The sequence below is a fragment of the Hylaeus anthracinus genome, unplaced genomic scaffold (assembly GCF_026225885.1).
Source record: "Hylaeus anthracinus isolate JK02 unplaced genomic scaffold, UHH_iyHylAnth1.0_haploid 11989, whole genome shotgun sequence".
NCBI lineage: Eukaryota > Metazoa > Arthropoda > Insecta > Hymenoptera > Colletidae > Hylaeus > Hylaeus anthracinus.
In genome coordinates, this window is record NW_026534337.1 from 4,486,152 (window position 1) to 4,498,554 (window position 12,403).

Below are 12,403 nucleotides of genomic sequence, written 5' to 3' on the forward strand. Positions count from 1 at the left end.
TATGCTTTCTTTCTCATTTAAATTCTCAAAAGAAATTAGTAAATTCCGTCACCGTTAAGAAACAATTCCATGTTTCAACATTCCCAAACTATTAGTTACAGTAAAATAAAAATTTCTTCCATTCTATCCCACCCATCAAATATTTGTTTAATTGTTGCACATATCTCTGAAATTTACGATACACGTCTTACTAAAATTCTTATCTAGGTTCCAATTTCGAATAACGAGTGAAAAATAAATATTTACCGTTACTTGTTAATCGAAGAATTAAAATTTAAAATATTGAATGACATATTAAAAAAATAATAATCATAAAACTTTTCAGCGGTTCGATTTTAAGAGCGTTATGAATATATTATTATACCTTTCATTCTTTACCCATTATTCGAACGAAATTTAACACCGCCTCTGCTTCAACAAGCACCTTATTTTATGATAGCAGAAGTCAGCTGCTTTCCTCCGTTGTCTCTATAGCTCATTGCCATTCAATGGTCATATTTGAACGGGTTCAAAAGCAGCTTAAATCCATTGCGAAAGCGCACAATGAATTGTTCTGCCGCCGGGTGAGCGAGCTTACCCTGATGTAAGCGACCGATTCCACTGCATTTGTATTTCTTTTCCGACCAGACAATCGGTTACTTGATATAGGATGGATATTGCGAACAAGACGTCTACGCGTCTCGTCCAATTTAGAATACAATCTGATTGTAAATTGAAGCATTGAAAAAGTACAAAAGAAACTTGTACTTTCACGTAATCATTCATTTCTTTGCTCTTTGCTCTCGACCGTGGCTGCCTGTTAAAAGATTATGTCTTCGGTTGAAAGAAGAACTTCACTCGGTCGTTAAAGCGAAGAAACGTAAGATTCAGTGTCCTGAAACTTCAAATTTCACAGAAGACATTCAACTAGTTCGTGGAACGAACAAAAAACGCTTTATGGAGTTAAAATACAGCAATAAGTAACGACTTTTATTCGCATTATGGTACATCATTATATTAAATTCCATTTCGTCGAATAATCGAGTAGGGACTCTACCATTTGCTTGAAAGGGAATTATTTTAATTAGTCCCCCGCTGCTTTCTTTTTGAAGTACTCATATTCTGATGAAAACGACGTTTAATTGAAGGAATTTAATTTAGAAAGCTTTATGGAGAAGCTTGCACGGATTAATATGAGAACGACAATGGACAGTCATGAATAAATAATTTATTTACGCTTCGAAACATTTGGTTTGAAATTTTATATAAAATATCCATATTCGATGACTGAAAAAGGTAAACCAATGTGCGAAAATTGCAGCTATGCCTTAACAGTAGAACATATTTTAACGGAATGCCAAAATTACGAAGAACAACGAAGACAAATTTAATCAACCAAGGACTATCCAACAAGAACTTCAAGACTACTCTAACTTTTCTAATAGAAATAGGATTAATTAACCTCACATAGGGTGATGACTAAAACTATAAGTTAAAAACTATTAGTTGAATTAAGATAAATTTTAAGTGCTGCAATTTAAGAATTAAGTCTGTTCGACTTTTAAATGAGTTCTTACACGAGTTGAGGTCAGAACGGTGTGAGACTTTAAACAAAAATTATAAAATAGAATTAATTAATGTAATGACTAAATTGTGGATTCTGTAACACTTTTAATACTCATGTCATATTGGATACTAATATTTTTATATTATTTAAGGAAATTTATATTCTGTACACTTTGTACACAATATCTCATAAATATATTAACTTTGCTATCTGGGAATATTATTTATCCGATAATATAGGTTTTATTAATTAGTAAACCTATACTATTTTACATTTATCCATGTTTTATATCGTAATTTTGTTCACATATATAAGCTTGGTTGCATTACTTCAGTAAAAAAGTAAACAGTGTCAATAGAGCATGACATTTATTGAATTACTACATTACTTGACACAGATAAATTGATATTCTGATATATATCAGTTCAAATACTCTTACATATTAGAATTAATAATTAAATATTTTATAAACAAATGTAATCGAACTCAATATTGTAGAAAATATGCAAAATAGTCCAATTATAAGCATTAATAGAGTTTAATTTATCTTGTAGATCGTATTACTAATGCAGATCATTTCATTCTTTCATAAATGTAATTTTAGTTTTTACATTTGCAGATCATGTAAATTTGTTCATTCTTCCACAAGACTGTCTTTACTCTTTCTTAAATTTCAAAGTCGTTTGAATAGTTAACTTCCTTGAATTCTATCAAGTATTACGTTACTCCGTATAAGGGTTTCTTCAATAATAAACGAAGTTTCACCGACTGCATACAACACCGCCACTGCATAACAATTGTCGCCTTCGCAGAAAGTGGCACGTTTGACCGGGTTTCGGGTTTTCTATCAAACAAATATTCCCTCCTGCTGACAAATATTTACCGCGCAGTTTCTTTACGCGAAAATAATTTCATAATGCATCGTCCACCGATCTCGTTCCCCGATGCGAGATCGACAGTAGAAGCAAATCTACTTCAACAACTTCTTGCTTCGCTTCATGCCGAAGTTATGGAATCCTTTTGACAATTCCCGACGGAACTCGAAAGTCAGAACGGTTTTATACAATAGCAGATATTTCCGTCTGAATTGTTTGAAGAAAGTTGACTGTCGTCTACTCCGCTCGCTGGGATGAAGGAAAAACAGAGTATTCGTTCTGTTAGAAAAAGCAAAAATCAAATCGAGCCACCGAAAGTTTCCCCTTGTTTGACGAGCCACAGTGACTGTGTTCGTTTATCGTGACGCGATACAAGCGGTTAATTTCCAACGTCATTATGAATATTCGGCTATAGCTAATCTATTTGCTGGAATATTTAAAACCATTCAACGTGCAATTAATTTAGGAATTCATTTTCAGTTATAAGAGGATTACTTAAAAGTATTATTTGATTGTGAGCCCTGAAAAAATGTTTCTTTATAATACGTAGATTAGATTTATTCTAACAAAAAATAGCATAAAGAAAATCTTTACCAAATATTATTACAGATTACTGAGATATTTTTGTTGTACATAATATGAAAAAATAGTATATTAATGTAATTGCATATTACATATATTAGTATATAATGTAATGCAAACGTATACTAATGGCATTTAATCATACTTAATTTTCATATTCATGAGGATTAAACTGCGTGCCCTACAGTACTAATGAACTTCTACTTCCCCCACAACTCTGCTTTCCCTATCCTTCGTTCTCCTCCATCACTTATAAAATTAATAATAACTGCTTCGCTTCGTAATCCTTGTTTCTCCAACGAGATATTTCATGAAAATAACTTTTTTTAAACGGTTTGTAAAATACCGGTTTTTCAACGTCGAAGATTTTCGTCCAACTCTTTAACGAAGACGATATTTTTAAAAACTTGTTAGTAATTGAAGATATTTTTTATAACATTACTCGAATGATAATCGGATTAATAATGTAAAATGTAAGAATTTATAATGCACACATTTAATGTTAACTTTTAAGCGAAAGAATATAATTTTCCATCTGGAATGTTTACATTTGCAATAGATTTAATAAATATTATTGTTACCTATACGAAATTTATTAGCTGGTGTAAAGGAAAGAATTTATACATAATTACAGCACAAACTAATTTTTAAAGTTGTTTATTATTATACAATATTAAAAAACTAAGAGACGAGTCAATCGCTATTAACTGATTTAATAAAACTATTAAATGATTTTGAAAAGAATTTAGAAACAATAATTGAAAGTGTGGGATAAGTAGGTTCATAGCTGCTTTGAAATGGAGTGCATGTTTGAAGAGAAATTCGAGATTAAAAACCATATTCCATAAGGAAATTCTTGAAATATGTATTTTTCAAAAATAGCAAGAAAAACATTTTTATTATTTTTTCTTTTAATTATACTCTGTTGTGGACCTTTGAAGTAGCCTTCAGTCGACTGTTTCAATACGCTCCACACTGAAGTTTGTCGTTGGGCTTTGCCACTACCTTTACCTCCAATGCTCATTTATTGGATGTTAGGGAAAATATGTACATTTTAACTTTAACCCATTCAGTACCTACTACGATAAATATCTCGTAATTTACGCTACAAGCTTTGATTGATTATAATTGGTCAGCGAATATTTTTATTGCCACTTGAGTTTGGAATTATAAGAAAAGATGAAAGAAAATTTAATATAACGTAAAAAACATGTTTTATATCACTATTTACTACAAAAATAATAACTTAGACGATACGGTTATAACATATTGAATATATATCTTGGCACCCAGGCCAAGACGCTCTTTTGGCTGACACTGAATGGGTTAATTTATTGAAAACAACTTTAAATGTTTGTGTGTCCCTGTCGCCGGTATAATTGAAATATTTGACAACATGCAACTCGAAATATCTTTCGTGTATTGTTCAACGAAAGCTTCTGTAATTCCGTACATTTTTCAAATTGCAAAAAATCCTTCTGCATGATATTTTTGAATATCTGAAAGATCCTAAAAATACAATTCTTTAAAAATTGCTTTCTTGAACAAACTAAACCGGAGCATCCTTTTAAAATGTGTATCTTTCGAGACACGACTACAACTCGATTTGCACTAAAATTGTACAGAATCTTACCCCACAATGCATCTTACTTGTGCTTAAGTGCACAAACATCCGCAGTCTTGTAATGAGTCTAGTAACGAGCCTCGTAACGAGTGTAGCTTCAAAGGACGCGACTACATACAAGTATCATCCCGTCTGCCATGGGAATTTAATACGATGACGGCGACGGTTAATCGCTGTGATCGTTCTACGACACTGCAATATGCACTTCAGATTGGTCAGTAAAGGACAGATCGCGAGACGTAACATGTTAACACGCCTCCGCGCGGTTAACTTTCACGGGCGAACGGACATCGAAAGCCGTGTGTCCAGTCCGTGGAGTGGCGGGGACCACTCAATGCGCTATTTGATGTAGTATACGCAAGTATGGGAATCTCCGAAGTTTGGCCCTTAATAACTAATCGGCGATATTACGCTTCGACGAGCATCGCGACACACAGCAGATAAATTGCACCGCTTAACGAACACGCTGTGGTCCGTAAACCCTTTAATCTTTTCGAGACCATGAATATTAGAGAGGTTTATTATCTCTCCTCTATCACAATTTCACTGGTACGCTGGTTAACTTGACAGATAGTTTTGCCACAACGGATTACATCATAGCGAGATAATTGCGCAAGTGGTCGAACGACAACGTCTAACACAGTCTTCGTTGAAGAATTGAATCGCACCCGAGGAATTGTGATCCAGCTACAAAATGTGTAATCGTTGGATTCTGTAGTTACGCTGTAGGAAATATGGTGTAATGGGTTTTTCGACGGGAGCTTTGAGGTGTTCTTTTAATAAAACACAGATGGTGGTGATACTAGGTTTAAAGAGTAAACATTTAGTTGTAGAAAGTTATAGACATTTTTCAAGAATTACTTATGCTGACTTTTATCCATATAAAGAAACAAGCATATATTCGAATTCATTTTCGTCTTAGCTTTTTAATTAATTCTAGTAAATCGACTTCATACGCGAAAGCATTACTTCGGTAATAGAAGTCTGATTTTCGTAAACATAGTTTCGATCAACTATAAATGGATTTTTTTTTTATTTTAAATGAAAGTGTATATTATTATAATAAAACGTGAAATATGATGTTTACATTTTCATCGCGACTATGCTGACAGGCGTATATTGTTATTAAAAAACTAAATTCTAAAGGTCCTTTTAGAAAATCCTTTATTATCAACAGGAATTGTACTGCTGATATTATGCAGAGATTATTATAATAGTTATTTTTATGGAATTCAATTTACTGACAATTTATTAATATCAATTCAATACTTTCTTCATCATGTCCTGTTTTAAATATATAAATACAGTTACGAAAATCGGTTTATAAATTCCTACTTCAAATATTGTGTAAGACACAAATGTTGCTTATTAGTATTTGTATAATAGCAAATAATTTGTGTGATTACAAAACAAAACCAAATAGTTACAACAAAAAAAGAATGATTATATGGGTTTTTGAATTCTACTTCGTATTACTTTAATAAATGCGTACATGCATGATGTTGTTTGGTTTATCGTTTAACTATTAACACTTTACCGACCGGTAGCCTATTAATTGTCTCTTTTCCATGCCAAACAATACTTTCTTATTTATTACTAAGATAGCACGATCCCATTGTATGCTTCCATTAATATGTGGATTATGAAATATTATATAAATATAAATATAATATAATATAACACTAATGTTATGAAAATAAACAATATTATTGAATTTAAGTACATATATGCCCAAACGCTACCGCTCGTAAAGTGTTAAGTAAGAACATTTATCGCCACTCGCCAGGATTGCAGATAAGCTTCTTGGCTCGAATCCTGGAGCTACGAATCTGTCTCGTTCTTTCAGTTGAATGTACATCAGGATAAAGTATGCATAACCGAATATAAACGACAGATTTAAACAGAATCAGCATAGTTGCGTGTAAATAACTATTCTTGTTTAAGATATCTACGATTGAAGAAGAACGACGATTCTGGTACAATCATACGAAACTGTATATTCGAACCTGATTGACAAACCGTAGAGTAGATTTTCAAAATTTATACGTGCCAACGCATAAAACACAGTTGACAGTTATACGTTCATGTTGGCTCGGCGCCGTTACGATTTACATGCTGCATACTTCGTCCAAACTATAATGTATATGCCCCATTCGAGATATAGGAGAAAATTTAATAAATAACATTACCACCACGTTCATAACTCTGGATTAGCTTCCAGCAGAATCCTTATACATATATCTCCGTTCAATATGTTTACAAGCTATGCAATAGATTGCATTAGATACATAGTTGTGTTATCGTAAATATTCATTGGATTTTGGAAAATTTTAATTTTGCAGTAATCTCAATTTTGAAAAGAAGAACATTGTTTCTGGTTTTAAAAATAACAAGAATAAAATTCACAGATTAGAGTGCACGATAAAATATGAAGTAAATACACTTCAATTTTTAAATAAATGTGAATTCTCTTTAGTAGTTTGAAATTTTAAATGAGGATCCGAAAATAGAACTACACAGAGACGAACAAAATTTCATTGGAGTAACAGACGACGAATAGATACATTCTATAACGATTTATTTGCTACATTTATTGGATCAGACAGTTATTCAGTTAAGCTTTTGTACATTCAAGTTGAAATGTAACTTCATCCCAAAATTCATATTGCGATTCTAATTAAAGGGAAAGATAGATCAAAAGCTGTTTACTTTTCGATTCTAACTCGAACTCTTCATCTGGATATAAAAACTTCGTTCATCTCTGTTGTATATTCATTTTCACGAATATGAAGGATTGCAGTGCAGAGCCGTCAGATGCATGCGGCATACATTTTTTGCGCGTTCCGACCTGCTGACTGGAATTAACGATGCAAATTTTTAAAAAACAAAAGAAATTCCTAGTTCGCGAGTAAAAAAATAATAATATCAGGCAAACAGTTTTGTTCCACGTTAGTAAAAACGATCAAACACTGAGAAGAATCATTATATGACAAAGACTCATTAATCGAGTAAAATTAATTAATGATAGTGGCTATTACTTTTATCGAGAGATGTCACGCAATTTCTCTTTAGTAGGAGGAAGCGTAGGACGGTACACAGAAAAAAAAGTATAGAAAGTCTTCCAGTCTGTCGCACAACACCGCCCTTCATTAAGTAATCGCCTAATGAGAAAAGAACAATTTTTTTCCTTTTTTAACCGACTTCGGAAAAGGAAGAGGTTACTCAATTCGACATGTATATTTTTTTTGTATGTAGTGTAGGGTTCACCATATTATAAGAAAGTTTATGGATGAACACATAAATGAGATTGAAAATAATACGAGAGTATTAGGTGCAGAAATTAATTTTGTGTCTTCCCAAAGCAAACGTATCATTTATTTATAAAGAAAAATCATATTTCTATCCCTAGTCACACATTTCAAGAGAGCATATATATATACTCTAACGTAACAAAATGGCCAGTAAATATTTCTATTTTAACTAAAGTTCTAAATAATTAAATACGAAGACAGAGAATTAATATCCAGACCTAATAGTTGCCAATTGCATTTGTAATCTGTTAGAAAAACAACAATAAACAAAATTTATTGGCTATTGAACTTCATACATATGCCAGGTGATTCACAAGAAACAAAAACATTAAAAAATTTCAAAACACCTTGAAAACGACAAAATTCGGAAAATTCTTTAATATCCTCATATCTGGTCCTTAAACAGTACCACTTTTTTCTCTAACATTTTCTTTTATCTTCAAATTGGTATTTTAATGTAACAAATGATGACTAAATATTTTTTCTTAAACTACGAGTATGAATGACTGAATGTAAAGGCAGAGAATTAAGTTTTGCACCTCATATAATTTCTTTTATATGAGCTTTTTTATTATATTAGCTTTAAAGAGGAATTTTGTATTTCCAGTGTACGTAGGTTACTGAACTCGTTTTAAAATTGTCTGTCGCTCGTTGTATTCTTTTCTTTATAAAGTGTCAACTACGTGGATAAGCCCAGACGTGATCCTAATTGTATTCTCTACATTTTAAGGTAGCTGCTTTAGAAAGAAAATTCCTATGAGCAACGTAAGTTGAACGTTACGTATTTAAGAATAATAATATTTGAAGGACTAATACAATTTAAACGAAGAAATCAAAAGAATATTTTTGATTTCTGTTGTAATTTCATTTTTATGTCGCTATCAAAATATTGCTGATGATAATTTCGTTTTGCCATAAATTAAAGGTCCATAGTAATTTCTTAACCAATAATCCCACTAGGCTTACCAGTATCTATTATAATGTATTGCACCTTGCACATGTGTACGTTACGTTATTCACGTGGGGGAATATGTTTCGAAGGATAATCTCAAACCATAATGTTTGGTATGAACATGCATCAGCTGCTTATATTATCTAGGTGCATGCCATTGAAGATTAATCCCTTTCTAGGTGGATAATATTTCTAATAAAAATAAATATTACAGCTACAATGTTATTAAATCATTTTCTTGATGACAATGAAACGAAGAGAATACTTTTACACGGTATTAATTAGTAAGTCATATATAAGTTTCTATTAATAATAACGTGGTTGAACTGTCGGTCAAACGCAAATAAAATAAATAGCATTCCACGCGGGTGAAACCGCGGGGCGCAGCTAGTTTACTATAAATTGAACATAACTTTATTCAAAACGGACGTATTTGTTTAGATGCTAAAATTAGACAATTATAAAAACTAAAAATTCGTACATTGAATATAATAATCACAAATAAAAGAATTTGTCTGCTCTTAAATAAGTCGAAAACGTAGTTTAAGAAAATATAATTCTTTGCTAGTAAGAATAACAAGAAAAATCTATTTCTTGTGATTTTTACATAAGAAAGAACTTTTGCTTACATTACATCAATTTCAAATTGCATCTTCCTTCTCTTTCCTCGCTCTTTCTTTCAGCACATTTCTCATCCATTCCACCCAGTCACCTTCATCCCCAAGAACCATTTCCAAATTCTTATCTGTTCGAAATACGGTACACATAATATAAACAGATCTCCGTTATTGTTCTTATCGCGAAATGGTTACGATATATTCAAATTATACGTTGATTACTTGAATGAAATAACTTTGAAGTATTGATGCGACTTAATAGTTCGACATCAAACGATTTATGAAGTCAAAGTAAACGATCGTGTATTTCGTGAGATTGTTCAATTAAGTTCGTGTAATTAAGAGAGTAACCATCAAGAGTAATCAAGAGTAATGTGCTATAAATTAAAGAACTTGTTAGACTGTGTCAGTCTACTTCAGGTAACTCACCTGACATTTCTCTTAGGAGTTACTGTGTAGACGTCTCGTACTGGTAATTTCCTGTCTGATCTGTAGTCCATTGCAGACGGTGGCGCATTGAAGGTCGCTAATTACTCCATTGTTTCGGTAGCATTCCCAGACAGTCTCCAAACTACAACAACAAAATAAATATGCGTTAATTAAATTGTCATGAAAATATTTAGTCTGTTTCAACGTCAATAATATATTGAGGTGTAGGTTTAGAATTTAATTCCGTTTAAATAAACGGAAGTATATTCTATCGTTTATCTATAAATGAAAACATGCAACTTGTACTCTCCCCTAAATCAAACATTCCAATGCACATTCTACAAAGAAAACGACGAAGCAATCTGTGTGTCTCACTATTACTAAAGCTGTTTTGACGTCACAATATGGTCAGTAAGTATTTCTACTTAAACTAGAGTCATAAATGATCGAATGTAAAGACACAGAATTAATTTCTAAATCTATTATATCAACCTCGCTCGATCCATTTTTACTCTTTTAAGAATTGAAGCTGAAATATATATTTAAATATACGTGCAGTTAATATTCGAAAAATTGTTTTCATTAAAATTGAGTTACTTTTTATCTCAGAAGGAGAGACATGTGTTTTGTACTAAAATTATAATTGTAATTACTTCTGCGTCTCTAGATGAGGAATAAAAGTTCAATTAAACAAATAAATAAGATCAATTTGATGTTTCACTATTTAGAAAGAATAGTGCAAATATCAAAGACCATTGCTTCTTTAATGAACAAATCAAAAAATTACAAAAATTGATTTTCATTTGAATATCAATATACATGTTTACATACATTATGTATTAAATGTATTAAAAGTATTAAATGCTACTTTTCAAATACATGTCGACCGAGTCTGATAATTAATTGCTATTTAGTTATATATTAGTCAATCTTCTGTCATTTCGATTCTGCCATATTAAATGTACATTAATTTAGTTTTCCGTCGTGCTTCTATAACTTGTGTACAATTGCAGTTTAACATCGTTATATGATACGAATATAAATATGTAATGAGAATATTATTCATGTACCCATTAGCCGTGGAGTCAGATTGTTCCGACTTTTTGAATGCGCTTATACAACGGGTACATCGAGTTAATTTGGTATTAATTGTATAAGTTTCAGTAGCATGATTATAATATTTACTTTCAATATTATTAATTATCCTACCTTTAACCCCTCTAATGTTAAATAGAAATAATGCAAAATCAATTGCATTAATTCCATGCAAACAGAGAACTGCGCACTGTATTATAATGAAAAAGGGCACATAGAATTAGATTACTAAACTTTAATTGTATGCCACTATCTGGATGAGAGCTCACACATGCACACACAACTGTACAACAGTTTCGAAAGTATAATATAGTATACAGTACGTGGTATATAATATATAGTACATGATATAATAGTACAACAATATAATATAGTATAAAGTATATACAAATAGAAATGATGCGAAGTCACTTGCATTAATTCCATGCAAATTGAGTCTCATGCTCTTCTACATACTTTACTTTAATAAAAAAAAAGTAACACACTTAAAATAGCAAAACAAAACAGAACGTTTGTCTCCTCGATAAAATTCAATTACAAAGCTTTAATTCTATATCACTATCTGAATGACAGTTCACAAATACACGCATAACCGTAAACAGTTTGGAAAGTATAAGTGCATATGAAATTTCTTTTATTTCGAAAGTTGTCAGACATCCCGAACAAGCCACGACGTTGTCGGAAGTTCCAATCGTACTATAAAATTTGTATAATACGTATTCAAAGTGATTTCAAGTTTCATAACAACTGATTCCGTCCGAAAGTATACGACAAGATACGTCGAATTCGTGCATTAACGTCGTAAAGTCTCGGTTCAGTAATTTCCCATTGCCTTCGTGGCTGAGCATACTCGACATTCGCGAAATTCTTTAAAAGATGGATTCCATAATCGTGTAATTCTCTCCTCAGCTGCTCCCGTTACCGCATCGATCGAGAATTTCTTAGTCTCTTTACTCGACGATCCATAGCCATCAGGCACGTACCCTTATCTGGGCTGTAATGCCCCATTTTCCGAATACACTCTTTGAAATGCTCCCTTTTAAGAATCTGGAAACGGTACGCGAAGTATTCCAATTTGTTGGTCAATTTATGAAAAGATGTGAAAAATGTTGGTGGTGAGTAACAAGGTAGTACGTCTGTTAATGTTGCCGTGATGAATAGTCACAAGATATCATCTTTTACGTTCGATTTCAATTATATATTCATATTCACTTAAAATGGTTAAAATTAATACTTAAAAACTTAAAATAAAAATATTGGTATATTGACTTAGTATTCAATAACAAATATAAATTGTTTTCAAGTACCATGATAACTATACACGAAATTAATATTGAATTAATTAGTTAATCAATCAATATTAAAGAAGCTG

General features: G+C 31.7%; 1 protein-coding gene and 1 long non-coding RNA gene across 5 annotated transcripts in view; one reads left to right on the plus strand and one right to left on the minus strand.

Moving 5' to 3' along the window:
- LOC128888046 (beta-1 adrenergic receptor-like) overlaps nucleotides 1-12,403 on the plus strand; it is a 253,522-nt gene that overhangs the window by 210,840 nt on the left and 30,279 nt on the right. The window lies entirely within an intron of this gene.
- Nucleotides 1-12,403, minus strand: part of LOC128888137 (uncharacterized) — a 174,271-nt gene that overhangs the window by 70,032 nt on the left and 91,836 nt on the right. The window contains exon 2 of the long non-coding RNA XR_008460191.1: nucleotides 9,937-10,078. This is a non-coding gene — a long non-coding RNA (uncharacterized LOC128888137). The remainder of the gene's footprint in view (nucleotides 1-9,936; nucleotides 10,079-12,403) is intronic.